We start from the raw sequence: 26,480 nt of genomic DNA on the forward strand, positions 1-26,480 counted from the left end.
TAACTGCAGTGTTCTACAGTTTGCTTCACTGCTCACAGAAAAGTCCAGGTTCACATTCCCTCAGATCTCACTCTGGTTTGGCATTTTTATATCCTGAGAAATAGGTACAAATATTAGCCAGGGAACAACATTGTTTTGTCTGTGATCAGAATGTTAAAAGACAATTTACAGTAGAAACACTATGGTGGTATCCCTTAAAGCACATCACAGCAAAGCTGTGTTTTCAGGGGCTAAGGAAAAAGAAAATTGTCCTGCTACATGTCTTAGTTTTCTGCATAATAAACCAAAAATTCAAAGTAACACCATTCAAAATTTAGCTGGTTTGACAACACTGTTGATGCCACATCTCTTCTTGCTTTGGTGATAATCTTAGAAAGTTAGAGATGTTGCCAATTTGCCTAATTTCTTATATACCAGGGCAAAAATTAAGGACTCTTTTAACCTCATCTGTCTTTGCAAAACTACATCAATTCACACTGACTAAATTTGACTTACAACTCAGTATTGCTCTCTCATATAGCTCTCAGATTTCTGAACAGATTTTCTTATGAATATTTTCAAAATTTCATTAAGTTTCTGGTCCTTATTATTCTTCACATCTCATCTGTGCTGTATCACTAGGATATTACCAAGCAGAATTAGATTCCAACAGCTTGACATTAACGTACCATCACAAAATGTTCCCAGACCTGGTGTTACTGACCCTATTCTCCAGGTAAAATCAAATGAGAGTTGCATAGCAGAGGGGAATTAGGCTCACAATCTCAGTGCAGCAACAACAAAAATTCATATTCCCTTTGTCTTTCTAACTCTGAGATGCGAGTACATGTAATCCTTTGGAGCAGATCCCCCAGAAAACCATTCTCCAGTCCTCCAGCACACGAGGTCTGAAAAACAACATGGCTAAAGAGAACTTGTCTGATTTGCCTCCCAGACACAAAGTGCTCTTGTTTTTCTTCACTCCCACTCCAGTTCCACACAAAACTTTTTCCTTCCAGCAGCATAAAAGTGAGTACATCTTTTCTGTCATACATGGAATTTTTAGCATACTTTTAAATAATTAAGTGAGCAGAAAGGGGAATATTACATGGCTTGTTCATTTATTGCCAGTTTTTAACTTGCTCTCCCTTTCCTGAATATCCTCCATACACCTGCCTAAAGTAAGTGCAAGAAACCACAGAAGGAAAAAATTGGTTCCTTTTCAGATCTCAAGTCTATCCTCTGCTATACTGTCATTTTTTTAACACTTAAAAAAAATTAAAAGTACTTTAAAAGGAGATGTCAGCTTGTCTTGCTGTTGGAAAGCAAGAAGCACCCATGTGGTCAAACTAAGCAGTATTTGTTTCTGAAAAGCTGGCTAATACAATGAGAAGAGTTGTTTGCCACATGGAAGAAAATGACAGGCACAAAGCTTTGAAAGCAGTCTTATTAAAGCACCAGAATGCCTCATACAATCAGAGGGAAAAGGACTGCAAGAGGCTTAAAACCAGAAAAAGGTGTGTGGATTCTAGATAAACACTGACAGCTTGAAGGTTATCAGCATTTCCAAAAGAAAATTCCCCATCTCACTTCACTTAGTGCCACCCATGACCAAATGCAGTGAGAAACAAACCAAACTTTGCACTGATCTTTCATCTTGCCTCCCTCCCCTTCCCTGATACAGGGGTCTCCTCGAGCCAGGTCTCATCAGCTCTTGGAGACCTATATCACACCCAAGATAACTCAGCTACCCCAGGTGGCATAAAATCAGCTGGATGGCTCCTGTGGTAGTGTTGGAAACAGGAAAGTTTTATTAAAAGGCAAAATAACAAAACTCTTAACAGAGAAAAACTGAGCCAGGGGCAAGAGGTTCTTGCTCCTGGTAAAACACCTCACAGAACCCATTAATTTCTTTGTTCTGTTCTTTTTCTGGTAAATTGCTCAGGAGGGACTTTTTGGCTCATGTCCACTTAGCTATCCTTAAGTTTGAGGTGAAGTCTCCCAGGTTCTATGAGATGTCTTTTTACCTAATTGAGGAGAGAAACTTCTGGGCTTTTTTCCTTTTTAAGGAGACAAAGGCTAGTTCTGTCACTCTGTCAACAGGAGGCACATTCCTACACTTGCCTTTTCACAAAGGCAGAGCTCAGGGGAGCCAAAGCCGGCTCCTGGGCCAGAGGCAGGGAATTGTTCCTTGGGAAGGATGCCCCGGGGGAGCAGAGTGCCAGCCCTGGAGCTGGCACCTCTGGCTGTGCCCCTGCAGCCGGGCTGGGAGCCACAGGAGCCACGTGTGCCACGGTGGCACTGCAGGAGCAGCCACAGCTGAGCCCTGAGCCCAGCAGGACTCACCTCCTTGGGCCCCAGCCACGGCCTGGTCTCTGCGCCAGCCCTGCTCCTGCTCTCCCCACCGGGCAGGGGCTTGGCACAGCTGAGGCACGATGACAGAGCTCACACCTGCATGTCCAACCCCACGGCTGCCCTGATGTGCCATTCACATTCCCTGAAAAATCCCTTTCTTCTCCTGGGAAGCTGAGAAGCCTCAGAGAAAAGGGAAACAATTTTTATCTCATTTGCTTCTCCTGTGTTGTGCTCCCATCTGGAATGTGGTTGGAGATTGTTTACCCACAGGTGATTGTTTCATTGCATTCTGCTGGGAGTTGTTTTCACTCTTTGGCCAATCAGGGCCAAGCTGTGTCAGGGCTCTGGAGAGAGTCGGGAGTTTGCATTATTATCTTTTTAGCCTTCTGCAAGTATCCTTTCTCTAGTCTTTAGTATAGTTTAGTAAAGCATTCTTTAATATAGTATCATAAAATAATAAATCAACCTTCTGAGAACATGGAGTCAGATCCATCATCCCTCCCTGCAAATACAATACCCCAAACACCAGTCCCTGTGGCTGCTCCCACTCAAATATACACAGAGAGATAATGGGCATTCACACATCACTTCAGCAGCACAAATCACTTTTACAAACAGCAATTGTGCCCCTGCTGCAGAGTTGTGAATTTACAAACAGGATCTATTAGCCCTCTGTGTGGATATACTGGGAAAAGAGTGAGTTCTGCAAAATCCTTATGACAATACAGAAGTCAAGAATGAATTCAGAGCATAATGAAGCCACAAAAAAATTCCAAGATCACAGTAACTGCATTTACTTGAAGCAGCTGCTGTCAGGCTCCCCAGCTTGAAATTAAAAAGTGATAATAAGAACTTATTATGAAACTTCGAAGGGAAAATCCTCATGGTTTAGGGTAATTTTAAGACTCATTTGTTGCCTACAATATAATCATGAGCAGTATTATTCCACATATTTTGTAATTTGAAAATATTGGAAGATAGCAACTTTCCTCAGCCTCCTATTTCATCAGCAGCATCTCCTCGTGTATTTCAGGTATTTGTGCTGCAGTTCCTCCAAAGCAAAACAATGCACATGACCAAAGGACGTGGATCTAACCACGCCTCAGCTTCCCATGTTTCTGTCTCCAGCTGGCTGCTGCTAAGGAATGAAACACCAGACCTTGTAATGAGAACTCCAAAGTTGTTTTCAAACTCAGGGCTACCTCTGCAGGGGTTTTTTTCCACCCCCACAGCAAGTGTCTTACTCTGTCTGCATGTGGGCATTCACTGCTTTTACTGACATGGAGCAATTAGGACATATTTATACAACCAACAGGAGGCAATCTGCTTTAACTTTTTGAAAGGGAAGGACAGGGATAACAGGTGAGGAAAGACGTGATGTCAAAATTTCTTTTTTTCCCCCCCACCAAAGCAATGAAACAAACATTCTTTCAGAAAAATATGGGGTTAAGCCAACAAATATAGCATTTGCATAATAAGTCCCAGCAGGCTACACACTACAGAGTAAATTACTATTGGGAAACACTCCATATAGATGGTAATTTTTCTGGATACTCTCTACAGAACAACTCAAGGATAGAGATGCATAAAAGTTGTCATTATTCATAGAAATTATGTATACATCTCCACAGATGAAAAGAAATGCAAGGAAATACATGAAAAAATGTGCCTATTATGGGAAAAAACATTATATGTTTATACAGACATAATCTACTATCTGTATAGTACAATCATGCAATATATGTATTAAAATTATATGTAAATATTTAGAGATGCACCATATGTAGGTGCATTATATATGAAATATAAATAAAATCTGTGGTTAACATGATGACAAATGATGTGAAATTGCAGTGCTACAAACAGTTGTTTTCTAGGCAGAAGCCTAGCAGGTAAAAGGCACCAAGCCCCAAGAAGCCTTAAAAAAAGAACCAGTACATTTTTTCACACCCTCCCATTAGATTAGCAGCGTGAAAAACTGCAAATAGAGAAAAGGTTGAATATGGAAATCAATATTTTTTGTCAAAACAATAAGGACAGACTGTCAGGCTTATGGAGTAGAGCTGCAGCTCCTTGTATTAACTCAGACATTCTGCTGTCAGTGTCCAGTGACACTGAAAACAAGGATTGACTTGTCTTCCTCAGCCCTGTCAAAGACTGGCTCTATTTTACCTAATCCCACTGTAAACCCTTGGGAAACATGCTTACAGCACCTCTTTTTGCAACCCAAAGTCTGAGAGTCAGCTTTTCAGCCAGTCAAAAAGAGCACAGTGTAATTCATCAGAATATCTAATAAATAAAAAAGATTTAAAAAAAAATAAACTACACATCCCTTCTTTAAGCCTCCAATGTGAATTTATAAATGTTTTCCCTAATACTTATCACAAGACATCATCAGCCTCCACCTCAAAGTACAGATTCAGTCACCACATGATAAAACAGTTCAGGAGTCCAGATGGAGTTTTCCATTCCATTTTCTCCCTGAGCAGCATCTTGACAGTAGGTGCTGCCTAGCATGGCCAGTTTAATTCCTGTTAGAATCTCATGCAACTCCAAAGACTTCTGAGAAAATCTTTTATGCGTGTAAATCTCAAGGATCAATTTGAACACCACTCCAAATTTACACTCATCATATCTGGGAAGACTCTCATCTCTGGAGCTGTGGAGGGAAATTAAAAGACCCTGCCACCCTTCCCACTGCCCCCTCAAAAATCCCACAAACCCAACTTGACGTTTTCAATTAATCCTCTCTTTCCTCAGAAGCAGAAAAACCACATCCATAATCCAATAGGGAGTTTACTACTAGTCTTCAAAAGCAGACTGTGGGAGCCTTTGGGAGCTCTCTAATCCTTAGTTGAGAGCCAAATATTATTTGAGTGAAAAAATAAGCTGATTTTCATCTTACTAATTACTTACCAGAAATTTTGTCCAAAACCTAATGCCACTGGATGTGCGCTAAAATTTTTATAGAGGTTGAATAGTTGGGGGTTTTTTTGCTTTGTACTGAAATTTTCATGATCCAGAAGTGAAAAAAGTTAAATAGTGATGTCTGGCAAGAAAACATCACCTGTTTTGCAGGAAGTTCCTTTTTTGCTCTAACTTCAAAGTCCACCATCTAATATTTCCAAATAAATACAGTAAGAAGAATCCAACATCCTAACTACTACTCCTTTACAGATGTTGAACACTAAAAAATGGTCTGATTATTTAAAATAATTTTTTAAAAAAATTACACATGTCAAAGTCTATAAAATGCAAAAGAACACAGATTGTCAGGATTGTCTTTGTAAAATTTTTTTTTTTTTTGCCTCTTATTAAATATCTTTATCTAGCACAAAACTCAAAATAATTTGTCAAATATGTGCTACTGGTTTTCACTCCTGTTGAGATTTTGGTGTCATCAACCAATTCCTCTTTTCTAATATCCAGTGCAGGTCTGGGAGGACTCATTTTGATCACAGTTTTGGTTTGAAACACGTTGTAATTACGGCTCCCAATGAACTTGGTTGTGCCTTCACTCCATAATACACCTTAAATAGCTATAGAATTTCCAGCTCCTTCCTTACCTGTGCCACCACTCTATTGCTTTTCACCGTTCTCCAAACAACACAATGGTGAAAGAATGCAGCAGTGGGGAGCTAAAGAGAGCCAGGGATGGGAGGCCCTCCCTCACTCCCAAGTCTGTAAGAGACCTGTGGTGGGTGAGATCCCTCCATCCCTCCTGGCAGCCAGCCTGTGCTCACAGGAATTGCTTTCAGACAAAGGCACACTGGGGTGGGCTGTGCCTTTCCAGGCCAGCCTGGCCCTGTCCACGTGGAGCTTCTGCAAACAGCAACAACCAAGGGGCTCCAACATCAACCACGTTCCTTTGGTTCCTTTGGCTTCCACCCCGCATCCCAACCTGCTCTGCTTGGAAATGACTACACCCCTGGCTACAACTGAGCCTTTTCTCCTTCTTTTCCAGGTGGCACTGCCACAGGGAAGTGACAGCAAAGCAGGGCAGAGCCAAGCTGTCTGAAAAAGCAGACTGAACAAGCCCAGCCTTAGCGTGTCAGGCACACATTTCAGACTGCAGCAAAACCCAGGAGCTGTCAGTGCTCACTGTTGTGGATCGAGCTGCAGAGCTTGGCCAGGAATTGGGCTGGAGTTACATAAACCCTAATTCAGAAAGGATTTCAGCTCATTGTCTGCTCCAGCTAACACAATTACAGAAGCAGCTTTGTCAATACACTGCAAAGATTTACTCTTTGCAAATGTTCCTGCTTTGTTTACAGCCGGACGGGAATTAGGACAGAGACAAACGATGCCCACGGTGCAGGCAAAAGCTTCCAAAGGAGATGAGCAGTGGGGAGGAGTCTGGGCTCCTGCTGACACACCACGGATGGTGGGGGAGTGAACCCTCCCAAACTCACAGTGGGGAAAAGGAAAAACACATGCTGCTTCCCCAAGAGATGTCAGCAATTGCTCTGTTGACTGAAATGAAGGGGTTATGCTGCATAACTTTGTAAAGTTTTTAGTTAAAGCTGCTATAAAATTCTGCAATAACTGGCCAATCACCTTAAACCACAGAAGCAATTAAAAAGCATGAAGAACAAAGAACCCCTATGATATCCTCAGCCTGCATTGGCTTGCATGTTTTAGGAGCATGCAGCTACACATACAGCATCTGAGTAAAAGCTCTGGACTCTGACATAATGATCGGCTGCCCACCTTCTTTAACATTGTGAAAAATGCCTGTTTTATGATTGGCTTTTTGCAAATATTAAAATGAATATTATATGTGTTATATTAGAAAGTGATGCTGTATTAATTCTCTTAAGTAGTGTGCTAAATATAGTTTTAGGTTATAACATATTGTTAAAATAGAAACTATGCTATGTAAGATACTTGTTTTAAAGAGAGGACTGGCACTGAGATAGCAGCCACAGGACACCTGAATCACCTAAATTCTCAAAAGAGAATTTATTGCTCCATTATCAGGAGAAACAAACTTCTTCCTGCCTTGCTCAGCCATGATGATGCCATCAGGATTGAGAGGAAGAAGCTGACACTGCCCAGACAGAATCCTGTGTTTGAATGGAATTTATGCATCATGGATGAGGTGTATGGATATACAATAGGCTGTTGCTTTTAAGGGTTAATCCTCTGTTAATGTGGGTCCATTTTTGGGCTTATTTTGCCCAGAAAAAGGTACCTGGATTGTCTGTAACTCTTTGTCCTTTTTGTCTCATATTGTCCTAATCCAAACTGTCCAAATTATTATTACTCTAATTATATTGCTATTTTTATGACCATTTTATTACTATTAAACTTTTAAAACGTTAAAAACAAGAGATTGGCATTTTTCAACAACATTGACATGCCTACTAGCCCACAGAGAAGCTGTCTCATCACCACTGGAATGGTGTGGAAGAAGGATCAATCTCAACTTTAGCATGTGTAACTGGACTTTGTATGACAAAACTCAGCATCTCAAGTTCTCCACCTCTCACTTGTTCAAGATCCTGTTTATTCCAGCAGCTGGATTCTGCCTGTCCCGAGTTACACAGACAAGAGTTTTGGATAAACCTTCCAGAATTAGTTGAGATAAGGTGTCGAGCCAAATAACTTTGATACTCAATAGATATAAATACTCAAACCCATAATTCTGTTCTGTCTGACATAGGTTGTTTAAAAGCTGTTTGGACTAGGAGAGAAGTACTGTTTTATGGAAATGTACAATTGACTCATAGTCACAGGGTTTGCCTGATGGAAGAGACATCTGGAGCAGAATTTTGTTAAGTACGTTCTGTTAAAAGTTAAAAAAAATATATACCTGAAAATATCATTTATATCCATTCAAACTATAGGGGCTGAATCAGGATTCAAATACCTCCAACCTTTGGCACATCTGAAACACACAGCATTGCTATTTCTAGATACTTCTAAGTGCTGCTGGTGTTCTACACATTTTCACACACCTGTGGAAGACACAGGAATCATTAACTAACACAGAGTGCTGGGTAGGACAGGAGCTGCTCACAGCAGTTTCCCTTCAAGTTTCCCATCTGTTATATTCCCATAACTGACAGGCATGAAAAAGAACCTGGCATGTCTCTCATTTGGGGTGGGATATGCTGCAGGAACACACTGACTCTTACAAAATGCATCAACACATTCACAACAGGGCTCTTGGGGATTCTTCCTCAAAATGTAAAAGACACTTTTTTAAAAAAATGTAGGTGAATCAGTATTCACATAGTAGACTGTATAATTACAAATAAAGTCTCTCACTCTCTTGTACTGGTCATAACACAGCTCCTGATAACCACAAAGAGATTTGCCTGTAGCATGCAGCAAAATCCTGTTTAGTCGTTATATCTTTTGGGGTATTTTCTGGGTTCCCTTGTGGCAGGAAGGAAATGATGGATCTGACTCCATGTTCTTAGAAGGCTAATTTATTATTTTATTATCTATATTATATTAAAGAATGCTATACTAAAACTGTACTAAAGAATAGAGAAAGGATACAGACAGAAGGCTTAGCAAGATACCACTGAAAAACTCGTGACTCTCCAGAGCCTTGACACAGCTGGACAGTGATTGGTTGTTAAGGAAAAACAATTCACATCAAACCTATCAAACCTGTTGGATAAACAATGTCCAAACCACATTCCAAAGCAGCAAACACAGGAGAAGTGAACCAGATAATTATTGTTTTCATTTTTCTCTGAGGTTTCTCAGCTTTCCAGGAGAAGAAATCCTGGAAAGGCATTTTTCAGAAAATGTGACAGTGACGATCTTTCCTGCTCTTTTCCAACCAAAACCAGATTTACCAGACTTCTGAGCAGCCAGAAGACTCGAAGGGTCTGAGTGGCAGTGTGGAAACACAGAACTGAGAGAAGAGGCAGCAGCTACCCAAAGCAGTGGCACACCAGTGAGTCCCTTCAGGCTATCACATAAGAATTTAGCGTTCTCTCATGAAACAAGCCAAAGCTGCACAGGTGGGGAGTTCAGGCATAGGGATCCAGGACTTTGTGAGTTTGTAGCAGAACACACATGCAGACCCAAACACAGTCTTTCTGCCATCTCCTGAACCAATCTTTGGGGTTCTGTTTTTGGGTCTTTGAAATTCTTCAGAAGGAAGGGGGAAGAAAATGGGAATTCCCTGGATACCTCTGAGAAAAACAGAATGACATGTAAGGCAGCTGTGGGAGTATTAGCAAGTCCTGAGAATAAAGATAAAACAAGAAAACGTACACATTACTTTGAGCCTTAGAAGAGTCTGGATTTAAGTCAGGAAAGAAGGGAGAGGGCTCCCAGTCACTGCAATGAAATGCTACACTAACTGAACTGCAAAGCCATGAAATTGGTTTCTGTTCACATCAAATCACACTAAATGTGCGTTTCACCATGGGATGAAGTTCAGGTGCTTAATATACAAAGCAATGGCATTTTTTGAAATTATATCTGTACATTGTCTACTCAATTTTAACACATTTTCACTACCTTGAAAGGTAGCACAAAAGGAAAGTAACATCCTGAAAAAACTAATGTGTTCAAAACATGAGTAAAATATCTTCAGAGAGGAACAAAGCTTTGACTGCATTTTAATTTTAATATTCCTCTATGACCCATGGTTTCAGGCACATGGACATATTCCAGCTATAAGATGCAGCTTATAAGTAGCAAACTACTCCAGTGCTAAAAAACATAATAAATCTGTTAGCAGTAAGTAACCATGAGAGAAGTGTTGGTAAGAAAAAAACCACAAATCTTCAGATTAAAGAGTCGAGAAAGTAAAACTCTTCTTTCAGAAATAAGAAAATATGTTTCTCAGAATGCCACAATGTTGATGGAAGTTTTAGGATACCAGGATTTTTGGCAGAAAAAGCCTTACAAATAAATGGGAGAAGATCACTGAACTGTGGATGATGGAGTTCTGGGGCATGGCAGCCATTCATTAAGCTACCAGAAGTCAGGCTTTCCCTTCAAGTAGTGCAGCCTTTAGGATCAAGCTGTTTGAATTTACTCTCAGAAGTGTTAGCCTCAGTGCTTACTGGTGTCACAGCTATTTTGAAACAGGGATCTGCAGTGCCCAGAGATAACACCAGTGCAGAATAAACACCTGACAGCTCTTCCCAGAGGCCTCTGGACACCAATCCCACAAGAGCCAACAGCAGCTAAGTTAAGCTGGAGGTTCACAAATTGACCAAGCGAAGAGCTACCTCTCTCAGCCTGAAGGCTTGCTGTCCACAAGGTTCAGGAAAGCAAATTATATTATTATATTATTATTATATATTATACAATTATATATCATTATAATACTTTGATTTAATATAATATGTAATTTGATATATATGATCTATAATATGATTATTATATTACATTATATATAATGCAATACAATATTATATGTAATACAATATATAATATAATTAAAATTATATACTACCAAATCCCTGCAGTTTGCAAGTAATTTTTCACATAAACTCAGTAAGAATCTCTGAATTACATTCTAAATAGAATCAGTGCAGGCATCTTGTCAGCTTGGCCAGTATGCAAACTGCAGTCAGGACTCAGGCACCACAATGTTATTGCTACACCAACAGCCTCCACAGCCACCATGGCTTCCCTCAGCAAACAGAGACACAAATGGGAAGTGGTGTCACTTGGTTGATCCCAGTGGTGTGACTGCCAAGCTAAGCAGTGACAGGTATGGATTTCCTGTATCAGTCTCAAAATGCACCAGCCTGTGAATCCACCGAGAAGTGCACAGCCCAAATTCATAACCTTTCAGTGGCACCGTGGTGCAGTGTTGTTGGCGTCCCCAGGATGAAGTGAGAGATGAGAATTTGACTCCAAGTTCTCAGAAGGCTGAGTTACTATATTATGATATTATACTACAAGAAATTATATACTAAAACTACACTAAACAAAGAGAAAGGAGACATCAGAAGGCTGGACAAGAATGAATAATAACCCGTGACTGACCAGAGAGTCCGACACAGCTGGACTGGGATTGGTCATTAATTAAAAACAATTCACATGGAACCTATCAAAGATGCACCTGTGGGTGAGCAACCTCCAGACCACATTCCAAGCAATCAGATAATTATTGTTTACATTTCTCTTGTGAGGCTTCTCGGCTTCTCAGGAGAAAAATCCTGGTGAAGGGATTTTTCATAAAATACAATGGTGACAGTACTAAGGAAATTGGTGCAAAAAAGTCACATTTCCATGCAGCTAATCCAACTGTTCTGAACTTCCCCTTAGCCTTTTTAGCTAAATAAATAGTGACATCAAATTTTAAAGAAAGAAAAAAAAAGCAGTTTGAACTAAATGAGCAAGTCTTGTATAAAATCATAACATAGAAGTGACAGGATTAGGACAGCAGTCCCTGCCCTCTAATCCTCTTTGTTAATCACTTCCTTCACCACAGGTAAAATGAGGCCCCACTTCTTCAATCAACTCATTTCTGAGACACCATTCACTATCTACTTAAATATTTAGTCCAAGCTATCAAGTTTTACAAAAGTAAAAGGGTTAGAGGTCAGCTGCAAGGTCCAGGGGCAAAAGTCAAGTATTCCAGAAATGACTATCAAAGTAAGATGAATGTAAAAAGAAATAATGTTTTTAAGCCAAATAAATGCCATTTTGTCTATCTTTTGAAACAAATCAAACTTCTAAATCACATACTACCTCTTCTGTTTCTTTATTATTCCCTCATATCATTTAGATTGTAAAAACCATTAGATTGAGTTCAACCTAACACTGCCAAGTCCACAACTAAACCGTGTTTCTATGGATGCAAAGAGATGTAAATCCAGTCAGTGCAATGATACTGGACCTGGGACGCTGTAAAGAGGTGCAAGACAGGAAACAAAGGATTTCTAATATGGGAACAAGCAAGAGACAATGCAAAGCAGATATGGAATTTCTCAGGAAATATGCTTAAAACGCCCAAAACATTTTTCTTGGGTTCCTCTATGACAGAGACATTTAAATGCAGATATTATTATTGTTGTTGTTGTTGGTCATAATAATAATGATAATAATAAATAATAATCAAAAAGAAAGAGTGAGCCACCTGAAACCCTCCCTCCTTCCTAGCCTTCAGCCCACCAGTTGGCAAAAGCAATTCCTCATCATGCATCAGGGATCCTAACCAACATGGACATGAAACAAGGGACAGCAGTGTTTTGTCACTCTGCTTATGAAGCAAAGTGCAATATTGTTGCTGACTTTATTTAATCTGGCAACATGAAAAAGCAATGACTGGAAAAGTCCGGAGCCTTCACTGTTATTCCTGCCCACCCAAAATGACAGGAAATGACCTGGAACACCACCCAAAAAGGACTAAACAGGGCTGCCCTGGCAGGGAGTGCAACTTCCTTATGTAACCAAAGAGAAGCTGAATATTTAGGCTCACTCCATTGTCCTGAGGTACTCTAGCACAGGTACAGTGAGGCACACATCCACCCCTTAATGAAAATAAATGCCAAAGCATGGCTCTTCTTTGGGGAAATAGAAAACAGCTTATCCAGCTTTTTAAATACACCTATGGTACGTGAGGGTTAACTTCCTTTTGCTTTCTCATCTCCTGCTCTGCAGGTTTGTTGATTCTGGTATATCAGGAGTCAAAAGAAATGCTGGATAACATGGGCAAAATATGCAGCTGTTTTAGAAACCTGAGATAATTTCATTAATAACAGCTTACATTTATTTATAAGAGTATATATGCAGAACAAAATCCTAAATAGAAAAACAAATGTTGCTGTTCTATTAGTGGCTACTTTCTTATGGCTTGGTTACAGCAGTCAAAAATATCCACTGTAAGGATCATCAACTGCAAAAACCCTACACAGCAAAAACATCCTGTGCTTCTAATAGGTTGCTATGGAAATATTTTTTTCTTTTTTAATATGGAAGCAGCTTCACACACTCAAGCAGAAGATTGGTTGCTCAGACATTACTTTGAGAAGCTTCCTTCATTTACAGAATGGTAATAGGCTAAAACCCTAATTTTAAAAAAATCCCCAGAAAATCTCTTATAAGTTGATATAAATACAAGTCTAAATTGACAACTGGGAAAATAAAGCAGCTGAAGACATAAGTTACATCCCAGGAATAAAATGGAATTTCATCAGTCAGAAGTTCTGCAGTTTGGTAGGAATCTGTGAAGTTCACAATAAAAAATTTCTCAGCTCAGTGCAAATTGTGCATTTCAAGGTTAGCTTCTCAAAAAAAATAAATGGAAAAATCAGATAACTCACCTTGGCAGGAATCATTTCTTTGACTGAGAGTACTTCAACAATGCTCAGATACATGCAGAAGATTTAGAAAGCAGTAACAAAGCAAGCCCACTTCAGTACAATTATGGTTTCACAACACAGGATAGCTCAAAGGTGGAGGGATGTGAGAGCAATTAAATGTACCAAGCCCAGAGTGCAGAGACTCAGATTCAATTTGCAGCATTTTCACAGACACCCTCAGGCACACATCTGCCCCCATCAGAAAAAGTGCAATGAACAGCACCTTCCCATTCCAGGGCAGGGCTGTGAGGATAAACACTGCAAACATGAGAGGCACCCAGACATCACAGCAGTGGGCAGTTGTTATAAATGAAAAGCTTGACTAGGCCAATATTCCAGCAGCAATCAATTTATTATTTAATATGGTCAAGTATGAGCACTACAGCGCTGGGTACAGCAGGGGAAGTTTTCCCTCCAACTGCACACCCATAGTTGAGGCTTACAGGTATTTATAGGGGTACTCATCAGCTTTGTCAGCAGTTTCTATTCCCAATTTTTACATCACAATTCTAAACACTATTGTGATTTAGTTTTTCTCAGGATGTATCCCAAAAGGAGTATCCCAGATGGTGATGGTCTGGTTTCTGAAAGAAGAAAGACAAATCCCATCTGGTGGAATCCAGCTCCCCAGATGTGGATCCACCTTTTAATTGCAAGGACTATAGATCTCATAACAGTGATGTCCAGCTTCCCTTGGTCAAAACCATAAATCCTTGAGGTGATGTTCATCTTCCTTTGTCAAGCTGCTTTTCTCTGTTTTGTTAAGGCCTGAGATAAGCATGCTTCCTTTATATATATTCCAAAGCTATAGTTTCAAGGATACCAGCAATATTCTAAAATTATACTTCAAAAGGTTATTCTTGCAGAACTCTTTAACTACAAGCAAAGAGCAACATCCTTAATGCTTTAATTCAAATGCTCCTAAATCAACTAAGGTTAATTGCGAACAAAGGATAGGTTCAAAGGCCTTCTTCCATGCTTTACTTTCTCTGTTATTATTAGAATTCATCTTTATAACTGTCCCATGGTCTGTTTCCACACATATCACAGTCACAAATACACACATTGCCTGCATGTACCTGACACCAAACAGAGCTTTGTATTTCACACAAAGAAAACAGCACCTTCCCATTCCAGGGCAGGGCTGTGAGGATAAACACAAACACACTGCAAATGTGAGGCATCCAGAATCACAGCAGTGGGAGCAAACACATTCCCAGGCTGGCAGAGGAGTCAGTGCTGTGCACACACAGCTCCTCTCCTTCCTACACCCCTAACAGCTGAGCAACACCGTGCCTTGAAAAACAGGGCCCAATTCCACACTGTCCAAGTTTCCAGCATCTCCTGAATTACTCTGGGCAGTCCCACTGCAGGGGAATGTAACCACCTGTTCTGGTTCAGGGCAAGTTTGGGGGAGAACCCCCAGAGGGGCTCCTCTAGCAAAGCAGATTCATTTGGCCCCTCGCCCAACCGGTCTGGGAGAAAATACCTCCTTGGAGAAAAGTGGAAAAAACCCTGTTTATTAAACAATAAACCCTAAACAATATTAAACAATAGAACCCCTTGCTGCTCCCAAAGAGATGACAAACTGAGAAAGTCCCTCCCCGGGTTGCAGCTCAGCTCACTCAGGCTCTGCTCAGTCCCTCAGTGCTGGAAATGTCGCAGGCCAGGCCTGGCCCGGTGGGCCACAGGTGGAGCTGCTGGTGCTCCCCTGGGTGTTCAGGCCAGAGCAGGTTAAACAGGGCCAAAGAAAAGGGAAAAAAACCCCCACAGTCCAGGGAACTTCTTTGCCTTGGCTAGCTAAACTAACTAAAGCAAAGGAGAGCTCTGTCCTGCTGTCTGTCCATCCGCAGACAGCACAGTCCAGGAGCAGGAATGTGGAGGAGTGAGTGCACGGTCTGAAAACAAACTGCTGCTGCTTCTGTGCCCCCTTCACTCTCTGCAACAAGGCTTAAAGGTGCAACACTTATTATTCAGCATAAACAGAACAAGATGATTTGGGATAAAAGCATCATAAAGTCAACCCAGGAGACCACCTCACAGCCATGTACTCTGAGAGAACCAGCTGTTGGCCATGCTCCTCTGCCAGCACTTGCTACCCCACAGAGCCCAGGTTCCTCAGTGCTAGAGACATCCTCTGCCTCCCCCATCCCTGCTGAAAGCAGAGTGACATCCACAGCACTCAGGGACCATTACTGCTTCAGCTACCGCCTCCAAATCTGCCCTTCCAGAAAACAGCCCTGACTCCTTTCAGCTAACCTGAACATGGTAGAGCAAGCACAGCTGCACTTGCTGCTGACAGATGCCAGGAATGCTTGTCACCCAGAAGTGACACAAATCTTCCTGCATTCTCCCTTCAGTCAGTCTGCAAGCCTATGGGAGTGTGTCTTTAATACCTGTTAAAGGCTTTTTAGGAGTTACCCAACAGGAACAAGGTCAAAATCCTTTTCAAGGGTCCTGTCTGTGGTATTTTCGGAGTCTCCCATGGCAGGAAATAAATGATGGATCTGACTCCATGTCCTTAGAAGGCTAATTTATTATTTTATGTACTTATATTATATTAAAGAATGCTATATTAAAGAATAGAGAAAGGATACAGACAGAAGGCTTAGAAAGATACAAATTAAAAACTCGTGACTCTCCAGTCTCAACACAGCTGGATTGTGACTGCTTATTAAGTCAAAACAATTCCCATGAAACCAATCAAACAACCACCTGCTGGTAAACAAGCTCCAACCACATTCCAAATCAGCAAAACACAGGAGAAGCAAATCAGATAATTATTGTTTTCATTTCTCTCTGAGGCTCCTCAGCTTCCCAGGAGTAAAAATCCTGGCAAAGGGATTTTTCAGAAAATATGACAGTGACACTGTCTTATCTACTAACGAAAGATATTTTCTTTTGATGACTCCTTCCCACGCTTCACTGGTGTTGTGGAACAATGGAACAAATACAATGGAAAAATACCAAGATTTCAATGGGAAACAAAAAACACCCTACTCATATACTTATGGAACGTATGGACATTTTTTTTCAAAGCCACTCAAAGATATCTGATGATATAGCTACTATGAAGCCTACTATATTAAACACCTTTTTCACCTGCCTTTTCTTACTAGAAGCAGAAAACCTGCACTAAGAGAACAACTGCATCAAATTCCAAAACAGATTAGGAAAAGGAGGTCATGCTTTTGGAAAAGTCAAGTACTGCCTTTTCTTTTTCAAATTACTGCAAACATGTGCAAGATTTAAATTTGCATGTGAAGACATATCAGAGGCAATATATTAATGATTCCTTAACAGCTAGCAGATTTCAAATCAAAACACTGGAAAAATATGTATGTGATGTCCTAATTACACAGAGCTGTCACCCCAGCGATCCTGGAAAACAAAGGACTTTGGCAAATGAAAATGCAAATAGGTGCAGGAGGGCAGAAGGGAGATCAGGCAGTGCTGCTCTTTGGAAGCCCTGGGACTGCTCTGCCCCAGCTCCTGCCCTCCTCTGAGCTTTCACTTCAGGCCAGTGCTTGCACAAGTTGGAATGTGACTATCAGAGGAGCTGTCCATCAGTATAAATGTCACTGCTGCAATCAAACATCCCCAAAAGGCAGAACTCAAGACTCAACTTGCCTCAAAGTACTTCACAACTAAACCACAACCACCTGAAACATCTGCTTCACCACAGGAACAACTGCAAAAGGTGTTACGGGTCTGATTTATAAACTGTATTGTTCTGTTGTTGTTCTATTTCTGGAGTCCCATACTGTTATCAGATTTCTAACATCCATACCTCCTCAGTGTGTTCTTATGGCTGCAGATCTTCACAGCACAGATTCCTTCTGCTGCATGTTGTCCTCTCCCAGTTCAGGGCTCCTCCAAGGCTGTCCCTCACTGGCCAACCCACCCCCTTTTATCCCAGTTATCTCCATTGGTCACAGCTGCAGCCCAATTAAGGACATGGCAGCTGCAGCCCATCAAGGACAACGGGACCTCTGGGGCAAAGCCTCTATACAGATATTCAAGTACAATACATTTCCTCTACTATATTGTTCCACACCTTTTTTTTTCCCTAATTACACTTTCCTACAAGGTACTTAAAAGCTTTTCTTGCTATTAAGTAGCAAACTCAAAAGTCAGTGTCAGAACTGGCATGTCCAAGATCTGTTCCAGCAGTTGTTGAACTACACAGAAGAATTCTTTTCATTCTTGAATAAAAATTCTTGATGACTGAAAATCAATGTAAGTTAGAAACTTTTAAAAGGTAATTTAGTAAAAAGAGTACAGAGATCATGCAGCAGAAAAACCCATGCATGAGACTGTGCAGCATTTTCAAAGAGTAGTTCACTTTTTAAAGCTCCAATGTATTAATTTGTAAGGAGCAGAAGTCTTGGTGATTTAACAGGCATTTTGCACTCCAAAGAAGGTACATCTCTACCAGAGCTGGCTGAAAAAATGAAGAGCCTTAAATAGATTCCAATTACATGAAATGAACCACTAGGTCTTCTCAACTTTGTCATTTTCCCTCAAGATCTAATAACCCAGTAAATCCAAAGACAGGCCTGAAAAAATGGTACAGTACACATTTTTGACAAATAACACCATATTAGCATGTCCTTTAGCCATATGTATCCTGAAATTGATTGCTGGTTGAATACAAACTAAATACCTCCTCCTAGCACTGGCAAAATCCAATGCATGCTCTCCTGTAGCAAACCAAGACCAGGCAAAGGGATCTCTTGTAATTGAAGACATCACTGCTTTAAAATTTTCTTCAAGGCCTTGGTGCTAATTCCTACAAAAGATTTTTGTCATAAAACCTGCAAGTTTTTTATGATCGACAAAAAGAAACCAAATCCCAAAACTAAGAGTCTTTCAAGTTAAATTTCTTTCAGATACTGAGCTGCTTTTTCATCTCAGCTGTCTCTCTCTACCTTTCATATAATGGGGTTGGTACTAATAACTAAACATGGTTCATAGAGTAATTGTTTATTCTGTAAACATGGTTTATACTCACAAATATAATTTGTTTTCACCCCAGACTGACTGTTAGGCTGAAATAGTATTTTTCACTGAATAAAAAATTCTAATAAATTCAAATGAAGAATGACTAAAATGTTTGACACTACAGCAGTCAGCAGCTACTGGCACTGCAGAACAAAAGTTTGTCTAGTCCTAATTCTTTAACTCTCCTTATTTTAAAGAGATTATTCTGGCCAAGTTAAGGGACATTTTAAAACAAAATAATGTTTCATACAAAAATTCTGGAGAGCAGATGCAGTAAGAGGGATGTGCTGTGCTTCTGTTGACTGTAGCTTTTTTGCAGGTTTCCAGTGCAGATCTGTCCCCTGAGATCAGAAGGATGCTCCACTTTCCAGCCTCTTTTGCTGAGATTCAGAGTTTACTTTCACTACAGTAAGATTTGAAGCTGCACTGCAGCGGGGAAAGATCTCCCACTGAGAGGTGGATTAGTCCTGGAGCTTTGAGCCATGACTTCCAAAGCAGGAAGAGGAGCCTTCCCTCTGCCCCAGAGCTGCATCAGGGACACTCTCACAGCCCAGATACATTCCCCACCAGGCTGGGCTGCTTCCAGAAAGGTCCCACCTGATGCCATCACAATGGAAAAGACATCTGTACACCTATACATTAACATACTTTGAATAACAAGTTTCAGCACTCACAGTAAAATTTAGAATGATTCCATGGACTAATCTTATACAATATGGACAACTTAATTTTTAAATTTTGCCCTGCAATTTACTCTGTGGTTCCCAGCTGAAACAAAATTATTTGCTAAGCATTTAAATTTAAGGGAGTTTCACTCTGCTGCTTGTAGAGTAAGGTTATGTGAAAATACCAATTTTATCTGGTGGTGACCAGATGTAAGAGGATTTGTAAGGAGACTGAGAGGAAGTGGAATGTTGAGTGATACATCCAGAAGTACATATTTAAATGTAGGGAATTCTAAACCAAAGATCTACTGTACAATTCTTTTTTTTTTCCCTGTTAATTATTCAGAGATGCCAGACAGGATAATATAATGTCAGCCTTAATTTACATGTGACTTAACATGAACTCATTCTCCTAAATTCAATGTGTGCATAGGACAGGAAGGGATCCTCAACTCAAACTTTATACTGCCTTGAATTTCTTTCTTCTACTTTACAATTCAAATCACTTAACCTACATTTAATCTGCAACTATTTCCTTTAATTGTTCACTGCTTAATAAATCAAGATCATTCTGTTTTGAACGTTCATAAATAAAATATTCATGTAGTCTGTACAAAGGGAAGCATTTGTTAGGTTTAGTGCTGTACAATGTCCCAGTTATACAAACAGGTACTCATATTTATATGCAACTTCCTATCACTTCATGAAAAGAGACTGCTTTAAAACTACAAATTAAAAGATCATTCTTTGGGGATGACAGGGATACTTTAATTGAAAGACTTGCAAGGCCAGACCCCAAGAAGACCATGCACAAAGACAGGAAAATGCAGTGTTTAAATAAAACTGTCATTGCTAAGTCCTGGCTGTTACTAAAGTAAGAGCCTGGAGCCTTGGATATAATCTGTATATTGCAGTATGTAGAGATTTAACTGATTTGCACTCCAGCAATACCAAATTGTGGCAGACACTAACTGGGGACATTTATTTTATTACAAGCACGATTAGGACCCAGGTTTTATTTTTGTGCAATCTTAGCTGCCAGAAGAAAAGTGCCAATTCAGTTAGTAAGAATAGTGGTGACATTTTGCAATCCAATTTCCTTTAAAAAAATATATGTAGTCATACCTTTCTTCCCCTTGGCTTCATTAATAATCAATACCATAAAAATAGTCACACCTCTCAAGCTTTGAATTATTTCCTTAGAGAAGCCACACCCTTCCCAAGCCCATTCTGCAGATGGGAAGGATTTGATTTTACAGTTTGCCAAAACTGTGGTATTTAAATAAAGCTGATTTTCTCAGCTCATGCCTTGCTTGTTTAATTGAGGGGTCTGGAAAGGGCACGGGTTGCAAGCTAGAACTGCTTTTACTTTGTCCACAGGGGCATTCATTAGATTTGAACATCAGCTGGAAACTCAGAATTTGTACTTGTTTGCAGGTGTTGCTGGGATAAAAATTTCAAGGGCTTATCATCCATGAATACCTGCAGGCACTGACAGTGAGCCAGCAGGACTTGCTGGAAGGGTGAAGAACAAAAGCAGGAGGGAAAGAGCAGAAGACATTAATCTAGAGAAAATCCCAGGAGACAAGGTCAGTACATCGGTCACTGTCTGCCTGAGGTGAGAAATTCAATAAAGTCAGAGCCCTGCAAATCTCCTGATGAGTCTTGGTAACATCTTTCATTTCAATAACAACTTTTATGGCTGGCAGAAGGTAAAACACTTTGTGATAAGCAGCTCTTGGAATGTCCCAGACAACTGCAGTTGCCAGCCTCAAAAAAAACCCCCAGAAACAGCTGTTGCCTTGAAATGTCTACCAAAATTTGGCAATTCAACAGGATTTTCCTAGAAAAGCCCCAACTGTGCAGATTAACTTTTTAACACAAGCTGTTTACTTGTATCACAATACTCTCAGGAGTCCCTGTCACATTTTGGGACAATTTTATTCTGTCGTGTATGGCCACATAGGTGAAGAGTCCTTAATTCCATAGGCAAAGGGCATAATATATTTCTGGACAAAAACCTTTTACTACCACTTTCTTCCACCCAGAGCTCAGGAAGAGCCTGTGCTGCTCCAGCGCCACCAAACCAAAAAATTCAATTTAAACAATATAGTTCACTCCTAACCATCATGACTGATCTAATGGTATTAAGAGTTTGGAACACCATGAACTGAACTAATTCTGTACTGAAGAGAAAAAAAATGTCAAAGGCTGCAAACTCGCAGAAGTTTTAGACTGGACTTTTGATGGCAATCACTGAACAATCACCTGCCCTGCAGCCACATATAAAAAGCTCATAGAAGAGTCTAAAACTTAATTTGAATTAAATCATTTTCTGATGTCCATAATTTAAATATTCTTATCAGATAATGAATGAATCCTATAACCAGGAAAAACCTCCTTTATGAGATAACATACCATATGCTGTTTCACACACAGTTTAAGCACCCTAATTAATATCTTACATATAATGAGCAGCAACTGATTTAGTCTTTGTATACAACCATGGTTAAGTGGACAGAACCAACCAGCTTTAATTTGCCTGATGCCTCAAATTATGCATCCATTTAACTTCAAGATGCACCATGTGCACAAGTCTTCTGCTTGTTTGCCTTTTTTTGCTTTGCCTTGAATCTTCCCTTTTTATGCCATGCCATTCTAGAAGTAAATAAATATACTGAATAAAATTAATTTGACACAGGAAAAAAACTTTAAAAGGTATCCTCAGAGAAATAAGAAGAAAAATACGAAAGGTAAATCTTTAATAAAAAAAGCACTAAGGGGAGACCTGCATGACCTTCAGACTCTCTCCTGTCAGGAACACATCAAAACCTGTAATGTGACATGGCCAAGACAGGTAACAAGTTGTGACAACCTGCTGGCAACTATGCATAACATTATGCTATTCTAAAGCACAGGGTTATTTATATTCATCTTGTCATTACCCAGTCCAGCTCATTAGGCTGTTTTTTCTGCAGATGAAGAACACACAGATACCCAGGGCTTGCATTAAACCCAGGCTTCCTAGTGGCAGCCTAGCAGTGTAACTACCAGAACCACCCTTCCTGGACTGTGCTGATTTGATGAGGATTTAAAGCCAGCAGGGAGAAGCCCGGGCTGGCTGTGAAGGGCTGGTCCAGCTCAGGGCAAGGCTGGAGGAGCAGGGGCAGGGATGGCCCTGGCAGCCTGGCCAGGGTGGCTCTGGTCAGGGCAGGCACAGGGAGCACAGCCCAGCCCCTGGCACCGAACGCACCGAGCACAGCGTGCCCTCAGCTGTGGAGGAGACTCAGATTCATTCCTCCTTGATCTCAAGAGAGCTGGAGACTATTTAAAGAATTTTAAACTATGCTATCACAGCTGCTTCTAGCTCATCTTTGTTTTGTGGGGGCTTATCCTCCCTAAAAACCAATATGCACATTCAAATACTGGCATATGGCACAGGCTTTAAGAACAGATGCCCTTTTGCATCTCCAGTGGGTAAGGGATGACACACAAAATATTAAAATGACCTTAAAAGAGGTTCAGGTTACCTGTGAAACAGTTCATACTTCAACATTTTTTTTTTTTTTCAAATCTTGGACTTAAGATAAAGTCTTTAAAAATCAAAACATTCCACAATCTCTACATGACAAATTCCTTCTAACTGGTATTGGAATATGATCCCAATATTACCAGATGGAACGTGCCTGGGCTCTTCTGGCCCTTGCTGCTTGGCCAGAGGTGGCAGCTGTGGTGTTTCACCTCAGAGACACCTTTGGCTGGCTGGATGCTGCAGCTGGCACTTGGAACAAGTCCAGGCAAGCAGGAACTCAGGTTTACCTCTAATGGAAAGGCTTTAGGCGAGGTGAAGAGGAAAAGGAGACGGATTCTGCTGGAGGGTTAATCCAGAGTTTATTCCATGGTCACAGATCTCTGAATCTTGTAACAGCTCCAACAGAATCCCGACCACATGGTCTCAGTGTCCTTGTAAGCTTGGGGGCAGGGGAAGGGGTAGGTGTGCCACCAAACTGGCAGCATTTGAAAGTATTCCTTTCGCTCCCATTTTTATTATTTCCCTGCCTTCACTTTTTAATGAAATGAAGAAACCCTTTAGTGTTTGTGAAAGCCATCAGATGAGTAGCCCCAGAGAACCAAGCCTAATTAAATTGTTTTCAGAGTGTGTGGCTTCCTTTTCCCATTAGATAAACAGAGAGGCTGGCAACCACCCAAGCTGCACTGAGGGTACCCTAAAAGCCAACAGCCACTTCCCACTGAAGCCAAGGGTCTCCATCCCTTGTGCTTTCCATTTTCACTTTTCCAACACTATCAGAGTAGGTAATTTCCTGACCAGGAGAAAATATTCCCTTGGTTTGGGAAATGCCCTTCAGCTCCAAGCCACAAAGTGCAGCAGGTCCTGCTGCACCACAGGCAAAACCCTTCCTGTTCTTGTAACTTCCACAAGAAAGAACAAAACACAACAAACCCTTCCTGTCCGTGACTGCTTCTTTATAACGCTAGGATTTTTTTAAGATAAGCTGTAACCCAAGTGCAAGCTTGTAACAGGCTATGCTGAGGTGACCCAGGCACTACTGTAATACTTCAGGATCAAGAGGAAAACAGAAAAAAGTCAGAACTTGAGCCTTACCCATGATGTGTTATCTCTGTGATGCTGCACTGAAATCTGCATAAAACAAAAGAACCCGATCTCATATTCCCAGTCCCCAGTGGAAGCAACAGCCTAAAGGAAAAGCTAGAACTGAAGCACTGCTATAAATTGGTTTTTAGTATTCATAATGGCTTGTCATTCAAAATTCCCAAATGGGAGCAGAAATAATTTCCTGAATTTGTATATATAAATTAATATCTTTAGTCTGCACAGAAATACCTTGTTTGCTTACTAGCCTCCTGCCTTATCTATTAGTTTCTGCATTGCTACAACTGTGCACAATACATCCTAAGTCTACTGTTTTATTTAAATGAGCCTGAGCAGCCCAAGTAAAAGGCTCAATACAATGAAGATTTAACTACCAGTGAAATAGGGGATTATTACAGATGCAACCAGAACAAAGAGCCAGCATGTCAATGTATTTATGTATATATTCACAAATACAACAGACAATGCTATTCGTGCTAAAATACTGAGATAAACATCTTGGGACTGCATTTATTTTAACAGTGTATTTTAACCTCATATATGTCTGACACAGCCAACCTAAAAGGGCCACAGCACCTCATAAGAAGAGCTAATGTCTAAGATGACACACAACAAAATACTGGTTTAGCAGAGAAGAAAAAACAGGATTTTTTGCTTGCTAAAAGACATGGCTTAAAACCGGCCAACCTCATTCACATAATCAACTCTATTGATTTCAAGAGATTCAGACTGACAAACCACGAAAGTGGGGCTGATCTCATCTGACTGTAAATACTTACAGGGTGGATATCTGCACGTGGGTGAGTCAGCTTAAGCTCCTTTTGCAGCAGGGACCTGCATGTGGGTTATTAACCTCCAGTCCCTCTATGTTGTGGTGTTGTGAGGGTCCCCGTGACAAGGTGAGAGATGAGAATTTAACTCCAAGTTCTCAGAAGGCTGATTTATTATATTATGATATGATATGATATTACATTAAAAGAAAGTATATACTAAAAAGAATAGAGAAAAGATACATCAGGAGGCTAGACAAGAATGAATAATAAAAACCCGTGACTGACCAGAGAGTCCAACAGAGCTGGACTGGGATTGGCCATTCATTAAAAACAATTCACATGGAACCTATCAAAGATGCACCTGTTGGTGAGCAACCTCCAGACCCCACTCCAAGCAATCAGGTAATTAGTGTATACGTTTCTTTTCTGAGGCTTCTCAGCTTCTCAGGAGAAAAGCCCTGGCAAAGGGATTTTCAGAACATATATCACGGTGACACCTCTACTGTTTGTGGAGAGAAGCAGGTGCTTCCATGGAGAAATGGAATGTTCTAGACTGGGCTGAGTAGAGCCTTTACAGGGAGTCTTGACACAAACTTTCCATCAGCTAAACCCCTCTCCCACTCTCTATAATGGTCACAAAAGGGAAAGGAAGTGAAAACCAGAGTGTTGCTCAAGATTTAAGGCAAAACAATTAAATAAAGTGCAGAGTCCTTTTTCATTATGAACAAAGGCATCTCTGAGCAGGAAGAAAGAGAAGCAGAGCTCACACTAGACCTATGAATATCTTTATTGAAAGCGTGCACTTTGTGCATGCTCCTGCTCTGTCATTCTGCAGAAGAAAGACTGTTGCTGTTTCAAGAAGAGTTCCTGTAAAGCACTGATTTAAAATAAGCAATTTAAAATTATCATGCAAGATAGCTACCCAAGTGAAGCAAAACAGTCAAATGTTAGTGAGGCACAAAGTCACCCAAACTGCCAATCAAAATTATATCAGAATTAATTTGAAACAGTTACATTTAAAAATACACTTCCTGTAAAAATTAAGTTCTTGTTTTTTCTTTTTTCTTTGAAAACAATAAATGATTTTTTTATCATTTCTATGACTTTTCCTCATTTTCTATACTTTCATGCAAAAGCAAACCATTTAGGACAGCATTCAGAAGATTAGCACAAGGAATTAGCAAGAGACCCAAGTACATTTAATTGTCACTGGAGTATTATTACAAAACTTGGCTCTAAGACAGGTTTCAGTCTCACAGAGACTTCAGGAAGAAATGTAAGAGACTGCAGAGGAGCAGGAGAAATACTGAGACTTCCTTGTCCTCCCTCTTTCTGGACACACCATAAGATGTAGAAATTGAGATAACTACTCAGTTTAATTGCTGATGATCTCAATTCAACATTTGCCCACAACAGCAAATCCTCATGCACAAGTAACAAAGGGGGAAATGTGAAATGTCCAGAGCTGCTCTGTGCACTGCTCCCAGCTACAGACAGTGACCCTGCCCCATGCATTTGAGGAAAAAGTTCAATTTAGAGTCAACTCCAGACCAAGCATGCCTTTTAAAATAAATCCTGCCCCTCGACAAGTCCAAGGGAGCAGACTCTAGGCCAAGTTTGTGCATTTGGTGTGGGTTTAATTTTTCCCTCAAGTTGTGATCAACGGAAAAACCTCAGGCAAAATTCTAGAGGTTATCACAATAAAACTACCGAATCAGTAAATGTACTAGGAAGAAAGCAAGCTTCTAGTATATGTTTTTCTCTGTTTTGTTGTAAA

The 26,480-nt window shown here is 40.4% G+C and overlaps 1 protein-coding gene across 2 annotated transcripts in view; it reads right to left on the minus strand.

Annotated features, from left to right (window-relative positions):
- Positions 1 to 26,480, minus strand: part of GALNT18 (polypeptide N-acetylgalactosaminyltransferase 18) — a 222,045-nt gene that overhangs the window by 175,180 nt on the left and 20,385 nt on the right. The window lies entirely within an intron of this gene.

Source organism: Agelaius phoeniceus, chromosome 6 (assembly GCF_051311805.1).
Source record: "Agelaius phoeniceus isolate bAgePho1 chromosome 6, bAgePho1.hap1, whole genome shotgun sequence".
Taxonomy (NCBI): domain Eukaryota; kingdom Metazoa; phylum Chordata; class Aves; order Passeriformes; family Icteridae; genus Agelaius; species Agelaius phoeniceus.